This window comes from Drosophila erecta, unplaced genomic scaffold (assembly GCF_003286155.1).
Source record: "Drosophila erecta strain 14021-0224.00,06,07 unplaced genomic scaffold, DereRS2 tig00000000-arrow-pilon, whole genome shotgun sequence".
In the NCBI taxonomy this organism is placed as follows: Eukaryota; Metazoa; Arthropoda; class Insecta; order Diptera; family Drosophilidae; genus Drosophila; species Drosophila erecta.
In genome coordinates, this window is record NW_020825194.1 from 8,353,167 (window position 1) to 8,379,422 (window position 26,256).

At 42.2% G+C, this 26,256-nt stretch overlaps 1 protein-coding gene and 1 long non-coding RNA gene across 4 annotated transcripts in view; both read left to right on the top strand.

The window, feature by feature from the left end:
• The window catches only part of LOC6554350 (eukaryotic translation initiation factor 4E type 2), a 43,170-nt gene that overhangs the window by 12,471 nt on the left and 4,443 nt on the right, over nucleotides 1-26,256 (top strand). The window lies entirely within an intron of this gene.
• The window catches only part of LOC113563708, a 33,054-nt gene that overhangs the window by 5,002 nt on the left and 1,796 nt on the right, over nucleotides 1-26,256 (top strand). The window contains exon 1 of one of the 2 annotated variants that reach the window (XR_003407586.1): nucleotides 26,074-26,214. The exons of the other annotated variant lie outside the window; for it this stretch is intronic. This is a non-coding gene — a long non-coding RNA (uncharacterized LOC113563708). Of the gene's footprint in view, nucleotides 1-26,073; nucleotides 26,215-26,256 lie in introns of those variants that run through there. 2 annotated transcript variants of the gene reach the window in all.

Genomic DNA, 26,256 nt, shown 5'->3' on the forward strand with positions numbered 1-26,256 from the left:
CCCTGATTGGCACCCTTTGCCATTCCTGAAACTACCTCTAATTAACTTGTTCTCGGAATTCTCCTGCCAAGCGTACAAAACTTGCTGAGCAAACTGAGCAAAAAGTGAACAAGAAGTTCATGAAAAGAACGAAGGAATTGCAATCAACGAAAAGGTGCCGAGTAATTACTGTTGTCAAAGGGGAGGAACTGCAGCAGGACAGATGGACAAGAACGGAAGCTTGGCAAACCAAACAGTATCTCAAAAAAGATAACGAATATAGCATAGCCATCCTTACGGGCGGAAGAGCAACAGTGGCCTAGCCCAGCTGGCCAAGATTCCGGGCTCCCAGACTGCCAATCTCCTCGGGGGCCAAACCCGCCGCTCAGTGGTTGGCAAAAGGGCAAGAAGGATAGGAAAAATTCTTACCCAGAGGCATCGTCAACTCCTGCAAGTCACTGACAAATGGGCTTGACATTGTTAACCCAAAGCAAATAAAAAGTATTGCAAAGGGTGAAGTGCGTCTGGCCATTAGCAAAGCAAAGGAAATACTCTACACTTTATCAAGGTACAAGACAAGCCTATGACTTATGAAAGGGTCCTTTCAAAGAAAGTGTAAGTATAGAAAAAAATGTAAAAAAAAAGTAGAGCTCTTAAAAACAGAACTAAAATAAGGAAAATGCAACTATTTGAAATTAATTTATCTGAAAAGCTGATCTCTTATTTAAAGGATACTGTAAGGAAAATGAACTGTGAACGAAAAGCCCTGGAAAATTCCGTTGCATACTCCAAGTCGTGCACATAATTTCATTTGACGTAATTCCAACTTTTGCACTTTGCTTTTCGCCACGCCATCTCCACCTCGGTTATCTTTCTGTTCCTGTTGCTTTTCCCTTGCTGTATTTTATACATCTTCCTTTTTGCACAGCGGGTAATAAGGAGCAGCGACATCGGCGACGGAGATAGCAACAAAAACATGAGCTACATTAACTAAACCGCATAACGGCAATCAGAAGGATAGAAGCTCGAGGCGAGGACCTCCGAAAGGGGCGAATATGCGGGTATTTCTTATGGTTGTGTGGCTGATTCAATTGCTGGCATAACCTCTCAGTGTGCAGTCGCCAGTTGCTTGTGCCTCCAACTCCTTGCTCCTTTCCCAATTCCTTGCCGTTTTTCCTCACTCGCTTTTCCACGCTGCCCTTTCCCATTTTCATCTTGTAGTTGCGGAACAAGGTGTGAGTTGGCTGTGGGAAACGTCTTTCTCTTGAATGAATGGCAAGTTGCAATGTCGAGTTCACTTTTGATAATATTACTGGGCTAAAATTGTGTTATCCAGAGATTTGCGGGGGATATGAGGCTTCAGTATTATTAATAGTACGGAGTAAGCTAATGGATAATTTTAGATTTAATTAATTAATTTAAATAATTTAGAATTTTAAGTATTCTGATAGTCAAGTAAATTCAATATATTATTGCATTCTTTTAGACACTTATTTACATTTATTTTAAATTGTAGATTTTTCTGCACTATCTATTCTTTAATGGATATGACTGTAATACTGTCACACATTGCACACCTTGGGGAAAACGGTTTCCAGGGTATCATTGCCTTCCGTTTAATGCGCCCCTATATTCCCTTAACATCTTTTGATTGCCCCACAAAAGCTTCAACAGTTCACCACCCTCGACACGAAGCGATGGAAATTTCTTTCTGGTATCTTTTGGCTATGCAACACCCACTAACATTTTTCACTGGGACACCCCCCATCCCAAAAACCCAATGCCCTCATCCGCTTGGGGAATTGCGCACATTTTGCCCGTGCACTTTGGGGGATACTGCTTTAAGAGTTGTGGGTCGTGGGAGCTGCGACTGCGATTGTATAATAAAATTAAATTGCGGATTGCATTCAGGCGACGGGTGTTGATGTCTTCATTGTACTTGTACTTGTACTGTACACTGTACCTCCCACTGAGCCCGCAATTAAGCCAGAATGTCGCGCAGCGATTGCCAATGGCCTTGAGATGTGACAGGCAATTGCTGGAGAACTATTTCAGCGGCTAATTAGATTGCATTTGAATATTAAATGCCTTCCAATGATGATATGATAAACTCCTCCCGAGAATTAATTAATTGCTGAGCGCTGTGGTCTTGCAGTGCTCTTATCCTCGGGCAATAAGCCATATCCGTTTCATCGTCCTCATTCTCCTCTTAGCCACCAAATCGTCCTGCTGTGCAGCCTTGTGGGGAAGGCTTTTACGGGCTGTCCTCGAGCAATTTTGGACTGACCATGGGATGCTTTTATGCGTCCGCAATATTAAAGAATTGTTCAAGGGTATTGCGTTGAGTAGTACAAGTCGTCAAGTGGTCAGTGGTAAGGTTTGAAAAAGGTAACTAAAGATAAAATAATCTGCTTTATAGATTGGTAATAGCGTTAAGCCAAATTAAAGGGAAGTATATCATACGTTCATGCTAAATCGCTGATCAAACTTACATCCTGCTACCCTGAATCATCGCTTTAAATCCCATTGTATCCCGCATTGCGTATACGCCTCATTATCCTCCAAACCACAAGAAGCCCCATAAAAGGCATACATTTTTTACAGTAACATTGCTTGTACTCCTCTCGTACCTTTCTTGTCTTTATATAAAAGTTATCTTTTAAGTAATTTTTTCTTTGCTCGTTGTGCTGTTGCGGCTTTAGCCACCGCCCATCCCCCCGCCGACTTGTGGGACAATTTGTCCAAGGCGTTTCCTTTCTGGGGGCGTGGCAGCAGCAGGGACATGCCTGTGTCGACTTCCTTCCTGCCTTTCCTTCGAGTTCTTTGTGCGTAAAATACAAAAAGTGAACAACAAGGTGGCCAAATGGAGTGGGTCGTGTGGTCAAAACATGATGTGTGTGTTGTGTCAGCGTCTTTTAGTAGAAGGAAGTTATGAGCGTGGCTACACTAAGCGATACAAATGGTGGGGATTAGCTAGATATTTACAGTTCAACAGATTACATCATTTCATAAATTTACCTTGATTTTGTCAAGCATTTTTGAATCATTAACAAAAAAGGTCAAAATAGGTTGTAAAACCTTTTAAATCGCTGGAAAAAATGCTATTTTTTTTAAATTTTCTTAAAAGTAATATCTTCAGTTGTTTTTTTCAGTGCCCTAATAAGAGAGTAGCTTTTGGTTTTTGTGGCTTACGTCATATTTTATTGTTGCTTTGCATACGTTCATTTTGGAGGCGGCCTTAAAGGATTTGGATTTGGGCCTGCTGAAATGCCGTTACCATGTTGTAAAATTCATTCACATGACACACATGTGCGAGCAGTGCGGTGACGGGTGAAGAGGTGAAGTGGTGCCGAGGACGAAAGAAGTGACAGAGAGCGAGAGAGAGCAGAGAGGTTAAGAGGGAGACAGCAGCAACAGCATCATCATCGTCGTCATTTTCAGTCGGTCACAATGTCAAACAGAACTGTACACAACAAACACACAAACATGGGCGCTTCAAATAACAAAAAAAGAAGCGAAGAAATCCGAAATGAGTGAAACAAAAATGGCAAAAACAAGTCTCGCACACACATGCACAAAGAGACTCGGACTTACACGCACACACACACACACATGCGCCGCACTTCGCTCTTTTCTTCTTTCCGTTGTGCCGTTTTGCGTTTCCTTTTGGTACTGCTCTTCCTTCCTTTCGCTTTGGGGCTTAGGCAACTAATCCATTTCGCTTGCTATTTTTAACAGCGACGCGGCGACAGGCAGCGCAGTCGGCCGACAGCAGAGCTCCCAAGAGTCACAGGATCCAAGGATCCAAGGATCCAGGCAGCGCTGCCTGCGTCGCAGCTATGGCAAATCAAAAGCCGCACTCACTCACACACACACTGACAGACACTGACACCAACACGCACCCCTTGGGTTAGGCTACATTATTTTGGCGCTCCCTGCGCACGACGCTCTCTTTTGGCCATTTCTTGCTCTCTCTCTCTCGTCGGCCGTTCCTTTCTCTCTTTCTTGGACCTTTGAATTGTCATTTTATGTGGCACTGTGTTAATTTCCACACGCATACACCCACACACACACTAAAGCAATGTACAAAAAATTAAAATAAATGCTCTGAGGAAAACTTACAATCCAAAACTCCCCTCGGCTTAAACTTTAATCCAGCCCTCGCGTTTTTTCACATTAGGTGTAAAGACATGGAAACTAGAGTGCTCGACATATTCAACCAAAAGCACGTGTAAATCTTCAGCAGGGTTACCACCTATTTTAAGTTCGCCCATAGTTCTAACAAGATATTACCCATACGCCATGTTCTACCCTTACATCTGGCAAATATCACTTATACGCCATGTATTACGTTTAAACAATTTTTCCCGTTTGCAGACTAACCATTAAATGTAATTTAAAAATCGATTCTCTTGTCGAACTTATGGAATCTGTTCACTGCTGCGATTGTCTAGTTAAGTTGGCCAATTTATGTGAATCGCCCGCACTTAACTGGGCGGTGTTTTCACATGGGTGGTTGTAACCCCAAGCTGGCTACCCATGCCCTTCAATTTCCGTGCAGACAATCGCATTACTGGTCAGCCAAATCGATGCGGCCCTGCCCACTTCCGCCGCCCCTTATCCTGAATTACTCTGGTCTTTTCGCACTAATGTGGCTTCGGATTTGGCTGGAGATTACGACTCCCCGGCATTATCCCATAAAAGTAGATAGAACACAACACTCACTTATCGCTGCAGGCATATCATTTAATTTCAACATTATTTGTCATATACGACGTGAGCGAGTAAGAAGATGGCTGGGAAACGGGATGGCAACACATTTGGCTTGGCCTTTTGGGCTGGCATTAAATGAAACGCGCTATTAATTAGTTTTCCTAACATCTCCTGCTGCCAAATAGCCTCGGGATAGATAAGTTTCCCCACACAAAGGTACACCGAAAAATAATGAAGAAAAGGGAAAATTCTATGTAATTGAAAACTTTCCAAAATTGATTATTTAATATTGCAAGAATGTTATTTTCGGTATCCAACGAAGCTTCAAATGTGAAACGTGTAATTTCAATTAAAACTCCCACAAAGCTAGCTAATATTTTTTCTCAGTGCCCAAACACTCGGAAACTTTTTCTATGCCAACACAAAAGTTGTGCCCACAAGTGCGAGGGAGTTAGATGCAGTGCAACCGTCTCTTTTCGCCGCCACAGGATCTGTGAGCATTGTCGGATATTTTTGTAGCCTTTTCCGTCGCGTCATTTTAGCTATCTATGTTCATGACTTGTGTAATTATTTTTGCTGCGCTCTGTGCTTTTCTTGTTCCTGTTGCCATTTCTGCTTCCTGTGCTCTGCCTTTTTCCGTGTCCTTTGGGCACAATTACTTTTGGCACTAAATTTTATTTTTATTCGCCTCGGGGGCCGCGCTGTGCTGCTGTTCCATTGGAATTAATCAAACCCACGGCGAGCGAGCATGTTGTGTGCAACATAACGTTGGCTCTGCCATATATTACCCATAGATCACGCCCCCTTTTGAAGCCGCCGTTTGTGGCGCAGTTCAGGGATGATTGACCTGTTAAGTCGGCGTTGGTGGTTCGCCCACATAATTCTGAATAGAGTTTGCCTTGGGCGTAGGTTTTCCTTCACTTATGTATGACGTTGAATAAATCAGATAGATTGCGGTGCAATTTGTAGAATTCCGTTTGCGTCATTTCAAGAGCTGTCTGGACACAATGCCACACGTTACAGAAACAAAATAACTGGAAACTTTAAATTAAGCAAGTTTGCAGTAGTTATGGCTGTGATTACCGACGTTCAACTGAATCCAACAGCAATTAGGTAGAATAAAAAATCGGCTTTAATGCAAACTTGTGGGAGAATAAGTTTCAAACTTTCCACCAACCCATCTCCAAATTCTGCTCGAAAAGTAAACCAGTTTGTTGAACTCTCCTTTTTGCCGGGGCCTTTGGTTCAGGTGTAGTTTGCCCACCGGGCTACGGTTTATTGCCCATCACCTGCCCATTGCGCTGGAGGCCCTGGCCCATTACATAATGGAATTTCACTCGAAATTGGAAGTTCATTTTTGGGTGAGCCCCCCGAGCGGTTACAGTCGGCAGTTATTGTCATAGCTTATCTTTTAACCATTTCTCTTGTACTCCCCAATTTGCATTTTTTTTTCAGGCTGAGAAAGCACATAAAAGGCGGGTAGAAAAAATCAGAAAGCAAACAGTGAAGCGAGAAATTTTATGTCATAGAGCAGGTTTTTTTGTTGGCCAAAAGTTGGTGTCTCTTTCGTGTTTCTCTGCCAATCCACCGTCATTTCGTTAATGTTTCAGCTCTTCAAGGCCAGGCCGTATCAAATTGTTTAACGACTTTTTCTTTATTGTCTGTCACCTTAGACTTAGTTTGTTGTTCTCTGTTATTCCACAGTTTTGATAATGCTTGGCGATGACGGCATTGAAATGGTGTTGTTGTTTTGGCCCGATTTTTATGAGCTCTCTCGCAGCCAAATGACTTTCAGTTGTCAGCAAATGTAAATTTACCAGAATTGCCTGATATGAAGCGGCAACAACCGGGAAAATACCCCCACAAGTGGCCTTCTACACTTGCTCATTTTGCAGGTTATAAATGGTTTTGTAAAACCCCCTTGAAATGCGAGTATATGGAAGGAAGCCTGAGTATGAATCATTCTGTTGGCTTAGATTGAATAAGCTAATTTCAGGACGAAGTGGGCCAAAACCGATTTATATTCATTTTTGTAGTAGAGGAGATTTACTGGGATCGTGTCTTTATTATATTAAAAAATATACTTCAGTTTAAGTTTGCGAAATAGTTAAAACAAGTTTTGTAAGAGAAACAGATCCCTTAGGCTTCAAGCAGCACATTTTGTTTTGTCAACATTTTTTGCAGACTTCATTCTGTCAAGAAAGGATTGTGCAGCCCGTCGAGTTGAGAACTCTGTTTATCCTTTGGCTGTTTCTGTTCTTAATGGAATTGTTAATGCTAATCGCACTTGCAGCAGCTGCAGAACGAAATAAGCTGTTTTTTCTTCGTCTATTTATTGTTACCCGTAGTTTCCTCGTTTCCTTTGCCCGTTTGTTGGCTCAAAATTTATGCTTAACGTTAATTTGGGCCAAATGGAATTCAGGGCTTGAAGAGTGCCATAAAGTTGGTGCCTCCAAGTGCAGCGCAAATTCGGACTAAGGCCACGAGGAGGAGGGATTGCAGAAGGACGATGTGGATGGCGTTGGCCATTCCCCTAAAGCGGCGTTTGTGCATCATTTACAATAAACGTCGTTGGGGGCCGTCATCGCCATCATTAAAAGCACAATTCCGCGGTGCTTATGTTCTTTTGGAGGCTTAAGGGAATGGGAAAGTGAAGAAATTGTGGAGAGCTGTTATTATGAGTATCACTTAAGACTGAATAATCTTCGGAGGAAAACTTCGGTTCTGACGAAATTTTTAGTTAATTTTCATGAGAACAATTTCTACAATTTTCTCGGAATATTCTAAGAATATTATTCCTTTTCAAGATGTGTTGCTTCATTCTTAACAAACAATCAAGTTTGCCGCAAAAACCGCTGTGGATTTTTCTACACGCCATTTAATCAAATCTACAGTGGTATGGAAAAAAGCATCCAAAAATATCTTAATAAAAAAAGCACGCCCACGAAGATAAATGAAATGCAAAGAGATTCGCTCCCGTCTCATCTTATTTACGTATATATTTATTTGTATTATTTTGTGGCTTTTGCCCGCATTGTTTCGTTTGGTTGCGGCTGATTTCTAGGCTCCTTGGCTGAATTAATAAATTAAATTGGCGTGCAAACAGTTTTCTGGATCTCTCGGTGGCGCTTTTTATTGCATTTGCATTCGTTATAAATGCGGGATGAAATTGGCCTGTGGGGCAAGAATGAGTGAGGTGACATCTTGTTACCATGTCAATCATGATTATCGTATTTCTTGCCTTGACTTTGACTTTTGCAATTTGTTTTAATTTAAAGAGAGCACGATAAATCTTAGAAGTGAACGTAATTGATGAGTTTATATCATCGTGAATGGTCGAGTTATTACTACGTTTTTATGCTGGCCTTAAAACAAAACAGTTGTTTTTGCAATCCTTATTCAGCAAATAAATTTCTGCATTTTCTTTTGGTTTTTGGTTTGCTCTTGTTTTTAGCTTCCTTATATTCCAATATTGAGAGCATTTTTTAACCGTAAATTCTCTTTTCTTATCTGTCTCAAGTCTTCTAGAATTTTTCCCCTTTTCGAGTATTCCTACCAATTTGAGTGGCTCTGATTCTATAATTTGGTTTTCGGGTCCGGGCCAAAATCTCTTCTGGTTGCCTCTCTTTTTCTGCTGGTGCTGCTGACAACGCCACTTTCGGTTACTCAGGCAGGGCAATAAAAATTGTTTACCCCTGTATACGTAAGCTGCCATTTCCCCCCACCCCCCTTCTTTTTGGCCATTTTATGCTAGTCCTGCCACACGCACCGGCCACAAGAACAACAACGATAAGAAGCAAAAGAAAAAGAAGGAAAGAATTTTCCCTAACAATTATCGCATTGGGTTTTTATAACTGCGCCTAGACCTCTGGAAATGGTTGTGACTCACGCCGCACACACGCACAAAAGTCATAGCTAATAATAAATACATACATATATACATTTTCTTTTTGGCCAGGAAAATTTTCTAAGGCGCCAGTGAAACCCTGATATCGTTGTTCTTCTTGTTTACTGCTGACGTGTGCATGCCATAAAATTCCAGCAAAGTAAGACGACGTTGCCTTGGCAACAGAACCCCACCAAAAACTGTGTGAGATATTTTTCCCTGGTTTCTTCTGGTCTGATATTTCGGAACTCAATTTGCATTACATTTACTTTGTTCCCATAATATTTTATAGATATACATTTGAGCATACAGATTGGGGATTTTATAACTGGGCATTCGTATCGAATAAATTGAAAATGTGGCTAAATAATGCACAAAAGGCTCTTCAGGGTTTTATAAATAATTCACCATTTTAGCTATGTATCCTGTGTTGGTCTATTGTAAATTTTTAATTTCTTGCTGGTTTTTAATTGAAATCATAAATAAAATATGGATGTGCAGATAGGGTGATTTATAGTTAATTTGTTGCTTATTTTTGTTTTTGGAAAAACAATGCCAAAATATACCTTTTTTTCGTGATGATGTCGGAAAATTTTTATGGGATCGTATATAAAATTTGATTAGCTGCTGCCATCGGCGATACACATGAACACTTGGCGCCAGTTTAATGAAGCAATCAATCCTGCCACTCTGCTCCACAAACCTCTTTGATTGGGGTTAGCTGAGAAAACAATAAAACTTTCCACTGACCCATCGTAAATCTCGCAGCGGGACTGAAACTGGGAGATGCGTATAATTTTTTGAAGAACCCATTTCTTGATTTTTGTTTTTGCTTCGCATCAGCGGATGCGAAAGAACAAAAGCGGAACGGAACCCCATCCTCGGAGAAAAAAGTGTTGCCTACATTTGTGGGACTACTCGCTTCCTTTTCGGGCTTGTTTAGATATTGCCCGGAAACAGAAGCCTGACCTTTGACTCGCTTGTTGTTTTTGCCACGGCTTGTGTACTTGTAGTTGTATTTATATTTGGCTGTGTGCGTGTGCGTGAGCTCGTTTTTAAGGTGACCCAAGCCGAGGCAAAGGAAAAACTCAAACTCAAAGTTCACCGCCCGAGGCGCACTTGTAACTTTCCACATAAATTAACTGTCAAAAAGGGCAGCATCCGCTGAGTTGGGGGAAGAAAGTATGCTGCCGCCCAGGAATTTCCTTGTAAATTTGTCTTGTAATTACATTTGCCAGTTGTTTTTGCCACTGCCTCTGTTTTTCCGTCTAATAACAATCATAATTAATCAAAACTTGAAAAACAAATACAAATATTTCATTTTTTCAACATTAATTGAGTTGAGGTGGAGTGCAAGAAATTAAGTATACGCAAATGGCGTATACGACATGTGTTCACTTGCCTTGATAATAGGATTAAAACCCATTCTAAATTGAAACGAGCCGATTGCTAAACAATAATGGGTTTGCTCGACTATTAAACTAATCTAAATTGCGTTGATGAGTTAACGCAAATATGTAGAGTTCAGACATATTGCGCATACGACATGTGTACGAAAGTTTGTGCGTTAATTGCATCAATCAATTGGAATTAATACGATTACTGTATTCATGAAATCCCCGGTTAATACATTTTGTGATATCTGTGGCCAGGGGCATTAATATTTACTTTAAGCCAATTTACAAACAGCAATGGGAATTTACTGCTGAACAATAAAAACAATACAAATGCAATGAATAAAATTGCTGAATAAAATATAATGACTAAAGTACATACATAGATACTAGCATAACAGTAATGATATTCCCATGCCGTGTCATAAATAACACATATGTAGGCGCATAATATATGGCTAGGATATTCGCTAAGGATACCTGTCCTGTTTTGCTTACGCGCAGTAACGATTTAAGCACCATTTTGACTGCGGCAAGGCCAAATCTATTTGCGTTTCTCTGGATTTTCTTTTCCTTTGTCTGCTGATGCATAAATAAATCTTCAAATTAGTCAAGTCAAATGGGAAATTTGTCAAGTTTTGGCTGGTCTTGCTTTTCCCAAAACGCGTGCGATATAGTCGCAGTTTTTCCAAGCTTTTCTTTGTCTCTACTGTGTTGCTGCGTCGATAAAACATTTTGATTTATTTAGGAGTTCAGCCAAGGCAACAGTGCTCTCCTTGGCACAGCCATATGTGTGCGTGTGTGTATTTATCCAGATATGTACATATATGTATATCCCGCTGTATGTGCACATCCTTCCGAGGTGGATTTAGTGTGTGGCAGCTTGCTTGGGTTTATCCTCATGACGTTGACCTTGCCTTGCAATCGCTTTTGACTATGCAATTAGCTGTGGGTGTGTGTGGATTGTGGGCGTGGCATGTCCTGATATATTCCTGTGAGTGGTTCAAGTTGTTTGCTAATTAGCAACAATTTGCGTCTCGCACACAAGACATAATGAAGGCACAACACCAAAGTTCATTATGAAAAATGTTCTTCCTCTTTTGCGCGATCCTTTTGAAAAGGCATCCTAATGAATAGTCATAAATTTCATCAACTTGTTTCCACAGTTTTCGCCATTTTCCGCCATGCTTCCGAGTGTTTGGCCTAATGTTGGGCCAATTTATTGGCAATTTCTTTGCCATCACCTGATGCTGAAACCACGCCCGCACATAAATTGTCTCTCAATCTTGCAGGTTTCCCAGCCTAAATTTGACATTTCTCATATCAGCCATTTCCTTTTGGGGCCACGACTTTGATTTATATTCGTTATTCGGGTTTATTTATTTGCGATTTTGTTTTTATCAAGTACACACGCTGAGTTATCAGGCAATTTAGAGCCTGTACAAGTGAATTTGTTTGGCTTGTCACTCAGTCCACCAGTAATGATAATGGAAACCCGATAAGATTTGCAGCTTAATGAAATTGAAATGGAAATCCAAGTAGGAAATACTTGGTTCATGAGTAATTATTGCTTCAGGATTTTGGGTCTATCGTTAACTGCTCAAGTGTGGTGAATGAAAGCTGATTAAATTCGGGTCAGATAGAAAAGAGCTTTGGCCATGTACAAACTACCCATTGTGTGATGTGTGGTTATCAGTATATATGAAGTTTAGCCTTTTGAGATAAGTTATTCTAAACTTGAACTTAGGAAAATTTCCAACAGTTCAGCTGCGTACGTATATTTACTTAAATAGTAGAAATTTCTCCCCTTTAAATGCCAACTAAAACCATTATATCTGCAATTCATGTATTTCCATACATTTATCATGCACTCTTTTTTGTGTGCTGGTAATTTTTCATCTTCTCGTATAGAAAATTTCTGCCTGCAGCGCACTTAAGTGTGTATTTTAGGGCGTGTCTGCATCGATTTGCATTATATTAATGCCATTCGGTTGAATTTTCTATAATTCATGTACTCGGAGTGCATAGCAGAACTATTTTTTGGCAGAACATATGCCCTACGAAAAAAGAGAACTAAAAGAGCAGGAAAACCAGCCAGTGGATTATTTAATATCCGTGTGGGAGCCACATGATGTTCGCTCTAACCAGCCAAAAAACATTATTTTCCAACTAACTTAGAACACGAAAAATGAACAGAACCGTGTAGTTTGCTGCTCGGTGAAGTTCTCATATAAAAAAAATGAGCAAAGCACACAGAGAAGCAGCAAAAACCAAAGAAAAAGACGATGAGAACCAAAAACCATTTGGCAACAGATAGGGGCGGATATGAAAATTTGAGGGAATTTCAGGGGGGATTTTGGGGGGATAAACATCTCTCATTTGGCCGCAAAAAGTTTGGCATTGTGGTCTGGTTTCATCCCACTATCTCTCTCTCTCTATCTATCGTTCGCCGTCTCATTCGCTCCTCCATGGCATGTGAAACAATTTTGATTTTCGATATGAAAAGCCAGCCAGTCCTGCTCCACTTTTTGCTCCCTCCTTGGGCGCCACTTTGCCCATTTGTCGGTAATTAATTTTGTGAGTGGTTTTCCATTAATTTCGGAAAATTTTAGATCATCGTTCTGGCTATGAGCTTGAAAATCAATTAATTTCCGTTCTGTATTCGGATGGAGAAAAGTGAGTGCAACATGTGACACAGATGACTCGATTTTGCTTTCAAAAGGAGATTTCAGGATTCTAGGTGCCAATATCAATTGTTAAAGGATATCCTTCCTACATAGTTCAGATTTACTTGGAGTCATATGAATCAAAAAGTTAAATTCAGTTAAGTTCTCATAAGCTTAACTTGCCGCACAATTAAACCCGTAAAGTGCACTTGCCACGAAAATTCCATTTTAAAGAAGAAGCAGCGCAGGGAAGCCCATTGAAAAGTTTCAATTTTCGAAGAACTTTGTGTGTGTTTTGGGTATCCGTTATTCGATAGCTGCCACTGCTCCTGTCGCATCCTGTCAAACGGCAACAGCGGCTGCCATCCGATCTGTGTGGGTTGTCCTTGTTGCAACTGCGTTAAAAATCACTTGGCATGTCCATAAAATCCTCTGCGGATCCTTGGAAACTACAGCAGACAGGGCCTTAATAAATTTCAACACGTAACCACGGCAAATAAGGAACTTTGGTGGCTGACAAACATGGGGGAAGCTCTGAAGCTCCGAGGCTCTGCAGGGCATTTGTGCGAATCAATCGATGGATTTTCTGCTTGTCTGCTTGTAATTTTCGATGTTCCTTTTATATCGCCGAACAATATTTGATCGCTTGGCTGAATTGCTTGCCTTTTCTGCATTTCTGCATCCTTGACGGGAGATGGTTCAAAAATATTGCCACCCTTGACTGGCTGGCTGCTGTTGAATGAATGTCCTTGCTGCTGTTGGTTGGTACAACCTTCAGCTGACTTCATCTTCCTGCAGCGGTGTGCGGTTGTGTGCTTTGGAATTTGCATAGTTTTCGTTTAATTTACACGCAGTTTGAAACCAAAAATTGGATCCTGTTTGCAGCAGTTTGAAATAGGAAACACATGAAAATTCTTTTGCACTGCGGAAGCGCAGTGAATTTGTCGCACTATAAAATGCAACGAAAATTGTTTTACCAGAACGCATGCTATTAAATATGACCTCGAAACCGCACTAACAATAAAAGTGATATAATAATCTAAAACATGGTTTTATCACCCTGCAGTTGAAATTTGTCGGGAAATGACAGACACGCCATTTTCCTGTAAGCAATGTAAAATTCATTAAACAAACAACTTCTGCTAATTTGTGTAATTATTTATATTTATGGGACAGCTGCAAATTTCCGCACGTTTCGCGCTCATCCTGTCTGTTGCTTTACGCACACATATGCGTGCTCCCACGCACACACACACACACACGCGCATATCCTGTGAGAGGTTGCAAATTAAATGAGCGCCCATAAGTAGGCAACACATTTCATATATTTTCAATGATTTTTCGGGTCCTCACGCACAGGCAGTTTTCAATTCCCACCACGTTGCCCTTCCCTTCCTCTCTCACAGATTTTGCCACTTTTCCCCGCTTTTCCACCTTGATGCCATTCCTTTTAAATGGCTGCCATTTACTTTCCGTTTCCGCTACATTCTGTGCACGACTTGTGTTGATAAGATATCACGGATATCGGGGTTGCGAGCAGGGTAGCCTTCCTTTGTCTGCCTTGTGTGGCTCGTGTAATTTGATTCGCCTTTGCCGTCGCCGTCGTTTTTAGTGCAAATATGGGTTAATGCGATTTTTATGTCATTTATTTTACTGATTTCTGGCTGGCGACTGACTGAGTGTGTGCTCTTCTCCATCCTCCCTTGATGGATATTCACAGTTGGAAATTTTCCTTGCGAAAAATCAATACAGCAATTTAACTAAGCGTAGCATCAAACTATATGTCTGGGCCATTATTATTTACCAATCCGCATTAGATTCAGAACACATTGCGTAGCTGAGAATTGTGAGTAATAGTTGTTACAATGGTAATTTGGTTTAATATCTGCACACATATTCCACACGAAAGTATATCTGTGTGCCGATCACACAACTATTGCTCAATATAAATTTGCTTTATGGGTAATTTATAGACACTTGAAACCACGTGAATTTTGCAGCTTGAGCAAGCAATTTTGTGAGGTCAAACCATTTGATTGCTTCTTTCTGCCGCAATCAATGAAATAATAATTGAACATCTTTATAAGTGTTTAAACTACCTGTAAACTGCCAACATAGAACATCGGTTTTACCCAAGTTGGTTTCGCTTGAGACCACATGGCGTATACTGGATCTCGGAGTAATCAAGACTGGTATACTGCAACCTCAACTGTTGACACTAACATGTCAGTCGCATGGCACCCATACGCACACATGCTGCTGCAACTCTGTGTGTGTGTGTGTGTGCGTGTGCGTGTGTGTCAAGGACTCGCAAAAGGATTTGGGGGACACCGAAAAAGCAATCGGCGTAGTCAGGCAGCTTAACTGGCATTTATTATTTAACATAATTGAAATGAACAACATAGATTGACACACAAAAGAGCCAATTAAAAGCAGAAGATAAAAATCGATAGTAATTCATTAAAGGTATTAACGAACGTTTGGTGGGAAATCCAGTAAGATTGCAACTGCACTCGTTATGTAAAATTCGCAGATATATCTACATACGAGTATATGCATATGTAAATGGATGTATGTGTGGGAGAGTGGAATGTTGAGCTCGTCACTATATGTGCACGTCAAATGTGCGTGATGGCAACCCAACCAGACGTGACCTCATCCACGGACCACCACCCACGGACCACCTCCCACTTGCCACCCAACTATGCGCCACTCCCTAGCAAACACACCACCTATTTATGCGGCATGTGGCAGAGAGCTTGAAATGTTTGCACTCGTTTAACATTTGCTAAACATTCGTTATATTACATAGGTGCATATCACATATAGTTTTCTATAATCTTTAAAAGTGCTCGACTACAATAAATTCCAATTTCCATTTATTAATTTTTCCCACAACTGCAGCTGGAGCGAAATTTGGCTTCTGACTTACTTTTTTCCCTGCCACTTTTATCGATTCAAATGAGCAAATGAAACTTTTCGACCACAAGTGTTTTTATTTCAATAACAATACGCTGCAGCATTGGAAACTTTTAATTGCCATGCACTTTGTACATATATATAATGCTTTCTTTTGTTTGAGGCATACCAAATGGAAATCGAAATATCGCTTAAAGCTGGATTTAAGCTGGGATAGCAAACAGAAATTTGAAATTTCAATTCTGGGTCTGTTTCATTGTTCGTTGGCCATGAATATTTGATCAGAATCGCAGCCAATTATTTATTAAACCTATACACTTTGCCTTTGTTAGTTAGTGTTTATACTGCAGTTTATCGATTGCGTATGCAACTGTTCCTGAAGCGATAAAATTTATGGAAATTTGTTTGCACATCAGCTTTATTGGGGAAAACTAGTTATGACGTCAAACGGTGTCGGCAGAGACCAGATAATAAATAGATATTTTGCGTGTTTTTTGGGTGACTGTTATTAAAATATTCACGCCTTTCGCTGTGTTAATTGTTGCCTTCCGGTGAATCATTTCCACTCATTCCCAAGCTTTGGAAACCACAGGCAATTGACTCTGGTCATTGTAATTATATTTAGCTAGTTGCGATACTCTGTTGTCTCTTCTTCAGTTGCAAGTCACGCAATCTAGATACACTGAGGCAAAATGGTATCTTGTTATTGCGCAAATCGATTGCTGTGTGTGAATAATTGCAGTGGCTGGATAATTTAAAAGAAAATCGCCATGCAAACATATACATATTTCATATTTAGCAGGAAAACATTATATATGTGGAACAGAAGAGCAGTGGGAATGCGTAACTGGCCTTACTCATATACATATTAATTTAATTCTGTCGGAATTATCACCATATTTTGCGTTATCCTTCTGGCATTCGACCGACTCATTTAAATTCCTTTGTGCAACGGACTGTTGGGCGTCAGTTGATGGCAATTTGTGGTAGTTTTCGCTTCTTAATGGCAACTTTTGTGCGGGTTTTTGTATTTGTCTTGTGCAATTTAACGCCAACGCGGGCATATTTGCAGTCTCATTTTAATAATTTCGCGTCCGTAGCTTCTGCCATCTGCAAACAATGCGAAAAATGAGCGAAAGCCGAGCAATGTTGCCATGAAATATTTACGACCGCCCCCCCATTTGTGCCAGTGTATGTGTGTGTGTGTAAGTGCGTTTGGTGTGTAAATAAACACTGCATAAATGAGGGCGCGCGTGATGTATTCATGAATGATAACAACCAGCGTGCCTGTGCCTGTGCCAGCCTTGTCATTGTTCCAGGGTATTTCCTATTCTATAGTCTTGTCCGATTCTGGCTGCTAGTCCTAATACTCAAAAGATGGAAGGAAACACGACCTTAATATGTACAGTGCTCTTTTCCCTGTCCTCCTTTCAGCTTGGTAGTTCCATTTCCAACTCGATTTTTACACTTGCTGAATATTTACCGACTGACGAATTTGCGCTTTGAATAATTTACAAAGTCGCAGACGAGTGTTTTAAATTGCTCAGCACAGGTGGTCTGTCATCAGTGTAAATCCAGCACTGACAGAAATGGGATCGAGTGACTGAATTTAAAATAAAAATGTATGTTAATACATACAAGAACTAATCTAATAAAATTTGATACCAGAACTAATTTGAAACATTTCAATACATTGTAAAACCTTTGAAGGTACATGTTTTTGTGCAGTGTAGCCATCTCTGCTGCTTCTGACCAGCAGGCGAGTCAATTAGAGTGCAGTGTAAACAGTGAATCCGTCACGTGCAGATAGATTTTGCCATCCGTGGCGTATGTTGTATGTTGGTATGTTTGCACTTGTGTCGGCTTAAATGTCTCCATCGCTCATAAAGCAAAAGTCCCTCTAATCACTCTTTTTAAAGAACCTTTGAGTATGGGATTTTCTGTACTCTAATCCTTTTGATTTTCAAAGCATATTAAATGGTCTGAGCTTACAAATTAGTTTTATGATCCCAAAGAGCTGGCATATTTCAATTTAGATAGGCTAGGTCTCGGTTCTTTCAATGAATCTCAAATAATATCAAATTAAAACCAATTTATAGTTCCCCGCTGGGAATAATTGTTAAATTTTCGACGGCCTTTCAGGTTTGACAAGCGTTTTGGACATATATTCCCCATCTAGCTCCACCAAAGCCCGCCCACTGACCTCTTTTATCCGCACGGCAGCCAATACAGCGACAATTTTGTGTAGTTTGCATTTCAATTTGTTTGCGGTGACTGCGAAAAAAGAATGTTCTCCTGCGTGACGAGGCATCGATTTTTGAGCTATTTTTTTTATTTTTTTGTTGTTGCTCGTACCAGCTATTTGCTGACCACGCCCACTTGATTGCATTAGCCCCGATCGGCTGGTTGCATGCAAAATGCGATGGGCTGAAATTTGCCACCCCAAAGGGGCATGGGGCAGAGGTCAGCCATTCAACTCCCTTGGGATTTCAGTTGGGCAGCATTTTATTTCGCAACGCCGTTGTAAAGATTCACTCTTTTGTTCTTCGGCTGGAAGGGAATTTCCCAGTAAATGGTACGTACGTATATCGTAAATGTGTATAGTTGCCTGCTTATATAATACGTGCCGATGTCTGAATGGCAAACACACACCCACACCCAAAGTCGCCGCAACGCAAATAGCAACAGCTTGGCCTGAAATAAAAAAGAAATGAAGAGGAGCGAAGAGAAGGCGTCGCAGAAGCTGAAAAAATATGTTGTAAATACGTGCGTCTAACATGAGCACTCGACTCGACAGTCGGCCATATAGGGATGGGCTCCTCTTTCCCCATGGATCCCCAATAGGGATGGCCCCAATTCGGGGCACAGATTGTTGGGTGTTGTGTGCACATCGTAAAACCGAACTGAAACTGAAAAATTGCTTGTCAAACCATCCATGGTGGAGGAAATAAAACATATACTATGTATAGTCAAGTGTCGAACTTGTTGAGCTTTTTTTTCTTTTCAAGCTACAACTTAAAAGGCAGCTTGCATCTTATAGCAAAACATAGTGTAATACCCATTTGGAAGATTAATATCAATAACACTTCTGGTTTAATGCACTCGCAGAGTAATATCATATTGGTGAAGCACCAATGCACTGGGATATTTCTCTCTGTGCCATTCGCCGTCTTAGTTCTATGCAGTTAAGCACATTGTCCCAAGGTAATTGAGCCGTAGCTGCTGTTGAATTTCCCACTGCATTTCCACCTTGCCCGTTTGCAAGCCAAATAATTGGCCTTTGTGTTGGGAACGGGTCACAGTGGCTTACAGCAGTAGTCGCCCCTTTTAGCCATTGTAAAGGATCTGTGGGCGGTGGTGTGATGGCTAAACAAAAGGACAATGCACCGCGTGGATACCCCGCAAACCGCCGACATCCTGACTTTTGGAGGAAGTCTAATGCTAATCACTCAGTTGATCATTTTCATCACAAAAGGCAAAGAATTTAAGGTCTGACTTAAAAGCAATAGGCAAAGTAATCGCAAGAGGTTGGTGGCTATTTCTTAAAGATAATTAACTAAACTCCACAAACTCGTCTGGGATACATAAAATTCCAGTTTATTCGTGGCACCACTTGAATTTCCTTATTTACGATCTTGCCTCAACATTGATTACGTCAGTTTGGTTTTTATGGTCTTTATTTTTTTGTGCTGCTTTTGTTTTGTGGCGGTTGCTTGTGGCAAGCAATCAGCTTGAGAATTTCCGTCTTATCCAAGTGTCTAATGAAAGTTGTTCGCCAAAACTTATTCCGATTAACATTCTCCACGTTTCGCTGCTTTCGCCTTTGGTTTCATTTCGCTGAGATGGATTTGGTTACCACTCAATGCCCTTTTTTCCCTTTTTTTTTTTTTGATACGCCAGCTTGGCCTTTTGCTTTAATAGAAAACGTGCACTTAACACGCAACTTGCCATGGTTTGCATTCAGAAAAATATGTGTTTGAAATCGGAAAGAGCTAATAAAAATAAGCAATTTATTTCTAGAACCATGAACATATACAGCTGGCTATGAACTTTAAACACGAATTTTAAATATTTCACTAAAGGGTGAAGCCTTGAAAATATTGCTTAATTTAAAAAAAAAAAAATTGGAATAACTTAAATACGATTTGAGAACAAAGTTTTTCTCATTGCATTAACAAAAAGCAGAGCAACTGTGGACAAACTGGCAAAAGGGAGGCCGCCCCACAGTGAGACGTGCTAAATTTGGAAATGGAAATTAAGTTAGCGCCGAAAGCAAGGCGGGCACACAGGACCCAAGCAGGCGCCTCCAATATGGCGTCAGGTGGTGGCTATCGAGGAGGTGGCTCCAGCAGGGGGCTCAGTGGGCGGTGGGGGGTTCGTTCAGGGCTGAACATAAATTAAACTCCACTTGACAACAAGGAGCTTCGCAGTTGCTGCTGTTGCTTTTTCAGCTCCTGTGGTTGCTGTGGTGTTTTTGTTGTGCTTGCTCATTTGGCTGCCACCTCCCTGTTGTTGTTGTTGTTGTTGTTGTTGTTGCTGCTGTTGCTGTTATTGTTGTTTATTGTCGCAAGCTAAACAAACAAACACTTGACTACACGCACGTACAGCCACCCACCGAACCCACATCCCCCGCCATTTTGGGAAATGTGCTAATGCGCACAAAAAGCAAATTTACATTTAGTGCTGCATATTTAAGGGGGCTCCTCGGTCGTCCTTTGTATCGTATTTGTATCGTATCCCGAATAAAAACTACCAAATCCTTGAAATCGATTTGTGCCATCTGCATTAATCAGTTTATTTTTGGTGTCCATTAGATTTATGCGGAAATGCAAACTTTGCAGCAACTTCCAATCAATCCAATTTACAATAATAAACTCAACGCGAAATTTGGAGAATAGAGAGAGTTGCAAACAAAAGTTGGCTCCAGATTGCAATTAAATTTAACTCGGTTAAATTTAGCACACCCACGCACTGGGACCAAATCCAAAGAGCTGGAATACACCCCCTGGATTATATATATTCAAAAATATGTATATATAAAACGCACAGCGTAGGATAGGAGCTTAAATCAGATCGCCTAAGTTGGCAGCTTTTAATGAAGGAGCGCGATGCGGGGCCAGAGGAGCTGGGATGAGCTGGGCTCAAGCTTCGGGAGACGCCTCCGTCGGCGTCCGCCGCTTCATCAGGCACTCAAAATCCTCAACTTTAGCGGCAGAGTTAAGTCGCTGCCAGCTTAATCCCAAGTGCCTTCGTCCTTCCGCTGCCAATCTGCTCCTCCATCCTTCGTCCTCCAGCTGCCCAACTGCCTCCACCTTTCGACAACTCCCTGCGAGTTCGACTCAGCTCCCTGTGCGTTTGTCGTTCTGCTCGAGTTGATGAAACGAGCCAGTCCCAGGGCCTAAGTCCATGTATTTATGTGTGCCGTAGGTTTCGTGGAGCCATGAAACTTTTCAGTCCGTGCACAGAGAGAATAACGAATGTACTTAGTCGTTTGTATTGCGTATGGTATGCCAATTAGGATTACCAACTTGGGTAAGTTCGCTTCAAGAAGTTTCTTTTCACCTATCGAGCTCTATAGCTTATATCCAAAAGAAAAAAGCGTGGAATGTTGCACGTATGTTAGCTACCTTTGCGTTTAATACTCCTTTAAATAATGAGGCCTTTTTCTGGCTGTGTGAATTCCATTTAGCATAGAATTTGTCCTATCCGAGAGGCAATGAAATCAAGATGGCAGGAAGGGAATTCCAGCCCACACGGGTTGTCTATTTTTAAGGGGCACTGCGGGGATGGGAAACTGGATGAAGTGGGATGGCATGGGATGGGATGGGGATGTGTTTGGCTTGTGGGTGGCTCTGAGAACGTCGCTTGTCCCTCCGACCTCGAGTCATAAATTGGGCACAGTGGCAGCATAACAATAAGTCACAAACACACGCCACTGCTTGCTCCTTTTTTCCTTCTTTTCATGCATAAATTTAGGGGAGCGCCAGAGGAAACGCTTGACTTGGCAACGGTCTGGGTGCCCAGATCCCACGTCGTCCAGTCTCCGAACCTCCAGACTGACTGCTCTGTGTGTCCGAACTGGGGAAGCTGGCAAGTCGGCAAGGGCGACGTCGTCATTTGTGCAAACATAAAACCATTGTAAACAAACATGGGCAAACGCTTAATGCCAACACACAAACACTCGTGCAAAACTCACGAAGGACCCCAGCATAAGCTGAAAGTTAAACCGTTAAAATTGGTTTACACATCCATGCCGAAGGTATGAAAACACCCAATACTCGTTTAGGGCAGGGGAGCAAATTGCAAAAGGTGTGGGGTGTGCAGAGCGATGTGGAGTGTGCCACTGACAGGAACCATTGTTGTCAGATAGTTTTTATCCCCGCTGTCGTTGCTCCGGCTATCTTATCTGTATTGCTGCGCCCGTCCTGTTCTGTTCTCCTCTGTTTGGCTCCTCTGCCACTTTGCCAACAAACAAGGAGTTGGCCAAGTACTCGAGCACCATCCAAGTACAGTGGTAATCCGAGCTGCAGGCACACAAGTAATTGGGGCGGGAGGCAAGTGAAATGGATACTCAAAAGCATATCATGGAATCCAATAAAGATTGTGCTACATATTCATAAATGGATGCGATACATGAAATTACTTTTGGCTTTTTGAAATAGAATATTTATGATGAGATGTGTATTTAAGAATAGCAATTTTCACAGCACTTGCAATGGTCCAAGGTGTTTACTAACAAAATGTTTCTACTTTATGTGGCCTTCAATGGCCAGCTGTACTTTCGGTACTTGTTTGTGCTGCTGTCCCAGCCGAGATCCAACCAGCCATCCAACCATTCTGCCCGCCTCCTTACTCCTTCGCTGTCACTTAACCACACGCGCCTATAAGCAGGCAATACATTTTAACGGCAATGGAGGAGAGCGAGGATTCAGCAGGATGGGCAGGAGGCAGGGCGGATGAGCATGTGGCAGGAGGTGGGTTGCTCATCACTTATGGCCATTATGTGATTGTCGCTGCATGGCAGGCCCAAAGAAATGTATGTAAATCCATCCACATTCCCTCTGCAATTCCGAAATGTGTAATGATGGCGACGATCTGGATGATGATGCTGTTGTTGATGCTGATGCGGACAACGTACCTGTATGCATATGCGAGCGACAGAGCGCATCTGCAACCCACACACTTTATTTGTATGCAGCCATAAGCCATGCTAAATGTATTCCAAATGTTAAAATACCACGAAGAACGTATTTTCAGAAATATGTTTTATACTCGTATATATGTGCAATAGATTGTGGTCTTTTAAGGGACACCTTCCAAAATTAGCAATTACAGCTTTATGTGCAACAGCATCGCCAGTTTCTGTGGCTACTCTCGCTGCGCAACCTTGTGCCACCACCACCTATTCCCATTGTTGACTGTCGGACGCAATTTGCAATGGGGCAGAGAGTCCTTGATGGTTCAATTTGCAGCCAGGCATCCATCCTGGCAGCTGAAATCAATGTGTGGCCGTATGGCCGTGTGGGTGTGCGGGTGTGTCCTGCCACGCCCCTGATTGAGTTACATGCTGCATTACCCATGCAAACGCCCCCATAGTCGTCCTGGCCAGCCGGCTCCTCCTCCTCCTCGAGCAGTGGATTTGCGTAAGCGAACCACATAAATAGTGATGGAATCTCCCAGTGCCGTCACCTGCAGTACATAGTCAACTGTCAGCCCACACACACAAAAGCCAGCCACCCACACCGCCCACCTGAAATGAAAGGTCGGAGACGGGCGGAGACCACAAAATCCCCAGCATGCGCCGAGTCCGGAGGTGAGTGGCACCCTGGACTATGGGTTAGAGCACGTGTCCTGTGCCGGCAGCTTTGCCAACATCTCTCGCCCAGGCAATTTGCCCGTGCGGTGTGTCCTGATGCACCGCTCGCTGCTCCACCCCTCCGTTGGTATCCCGTTTCGCTGATGGATGACCATCAAAATTCCCACCATTATCGCCGGCTCAGCCTTTCGTGCACCCTTTTGTTTCGGACTGCTCGATTGCCAGCCTGAAGTTGACCGATTAACTTGCCGCGGCGACACAAAAGCCCTGTGCCCTTTGCCAGCTCTCCATGCCGCTCTTGTTTGCAATTCCATAAACAAATTTTAGTTAAAATTAGAAGCAGGAAAAGGGCGGGTATGGTTTCGATTCTCCCGGGATTTTAGCTACCTCATTGCGAGAAATATTTCATTGGAGCTGTGCAGCTCAGGAACTGGTTCAACTGAAATGAATTTAGCATGAATTTGCATTACTATGTCATACACATTTATTCAAATGATATTTTAACTTTGCAAATAGTTTTCGGCTCTGGTAAGCCCGTCTGCACTCATCCAACCGAAAACATACATTTTAAATTTTGTCCAGAACGGAGTTGCTTCCCAAAGGAGCTGCCGGGCAGAAAGTCAAACAGTTTCGCACGACTCCGCTGCGCTTCAATCTCCAATCGCCGGAGATGTTTCCCTGGGACACGAACTAATTTGCATACAATTTGAGCGCGTGGTTGTTACTTCCATTGTTTCCGAAAGGGCGGAAGCCGGGCTATCGCGGCAGTGGGATTGGCTTATTGGGTTCGTAGGCTCGCAGGCTGGTTGGTTGTAGGTTGTTGGTAGGAGCTATCCCTCAATTAAACTGTCATGTCAAAGTCAGTCGCGTCAGTGGTGGCGGCATTGAGGAACGGCGATGGCCATCGTGGTTATCGGGGAATCTGTGGGGTCTGGTGTAGGCACCATCTTCTTCCTCGTCTCGTCTGACGCTGCTTTAGCTTTTACGGCCTTCTCGGGCCCGGCACGTCACTCGGATTTTAAGTGCCAGCCCAGCCAGCTATCCAAACCCAACCCTCTTCGGCTTGGCTCTGGATCAATTCAATTTGCTGTGTGGCCCTTGCTATTTCAGGCCTAGTCGCCAAACGGCAGGCCCAGCAGCTCCGCCGTTGCCTTTTGACATTTCAAATGGATTCCCAGCGATTTATGTATATCATTTCCACTCCACATCACACATCGCATCCACATACTCACGAGGACATTATATGTGGGCTGTGAGTGTGGTTTTTGGGCCATACAAATGGCAGCCAGTTATCCTAATTTTGCGGTATTTATTTCGTTTCCATATTGTTGCCTTGGGCAGATAAATATTTATAATTGGGCAAATCTCTAGCCTAATAAATGCGGAGTCGATTATCGCAATACAAGTACGGATGTAATTAAAACAAACGTATATAAATGCTAAATTTAACTTCCTTAAAGACGCATATTTCAGTATTCATTTGTTTGGGTTTGCTGCAGATATTAAGCTTTTACAGCCACTGAACTTTAAATGCAAGTCTCTTCCTTCGCAAGGACCATTAAACCAGGGAATTTCTCTAATGAGCCTTCAGCACTAAAAGCAAACATAAACGAAAAGTAGTTAGGAAACGAAAGTGTGTTTTTGGGCCAACCACGTGCTAAAACTTTAACTACCACTGCCAGCAGTTATGAATGAGTGGCTGGGCCACAAATAATTGAAAACTTAACCCACTTGTAATGTGGTGTCAAGGTCGTGTTGAATCTCTAATCCAACGGATTGCCGTGCAATATTGATAACTGACTGACTTTAATGCCTTTCTATTTGTGACTTCTCGCCATCACAATGAGAGATCAATTGAGTGGCGAGCGCGTGGGAAGGCAACTATTTTTAAACATTTGTGTGGGTCAGGAAAAAACGCTGTGACGCAAATTACTCGATTTGCACACTGCGAAAAAAGCTCAAGAATTCAAGGAGTATTTCTTAGATATTTATCAGATTTTGAAGCCTTTATCACAGCGACTTAAATAGCTTAACTAAGAGTGTTTAGTAGACAAAATCTTTCTGACTATTGCAACAGCTACTAGACTGAATTTTTCTCTGTGTGGAATGTGGCTTGATGACTGGTCAGTGTGGGTGGCAGGATATCGCGAATCTAGCTGATGTCATCAGCCAGACGACAAGGACACCCGCTAGTGGCTTCTGTTGCTCTGACGTTTTCGTCTTGCTTGCCTAACGCCAAATTAAATAAATAGAAAATGTGTTTTTTTTTTTTATTTTGTTCGCCATCGCTCTAATGAAATTCTACCACGCGCCGCACTTGAAGTAGGCGATGAATGAATGTGTGTCCTGTCCTGGAGGGTGAGGTCCACGTCTGTGTCTGGGTATTTGTGAGCAGCTGGCCATAATGAGCCACTTGAGTGGCGCACACGCATGCAAAAAGCATTCGAGGCTAAATGCGAGTCGTTCTCTGGTCGCCCGGTCGTTCTGTCGTTATGTGGCTCGCTAGTTCGCCAGTTTGGTGGTTCCATCGCTGGCCTTCGACTAGAGACAATGCCAAGGAGTGCGGGCAGAGGTTGCTCCAAGGCCAGGCGGATAGTGTGGGGCGGAGGTGTGAATAGTGGATGGGTGGTTGGGGGGCACGAGCTCAACTTCCTGTTGCTGGACCTTTGCCCACGGGCACATGGGAAATAACTGCTAGGTCTCGCGCTAGTTGCGATCTGGATACATAGCGCCAGCAGCTGAATTTACTAAAAATGTTACACACAAGGACATGTTGGAAGCGTTGGCACGTTCTAGAGGTGCATTTTCTGCGAGTGTACTGCACCAAATACTGTCCCACGTGTAAGGAAATTCCATATCCGCTTCTCGTTTATCGCATTGCCA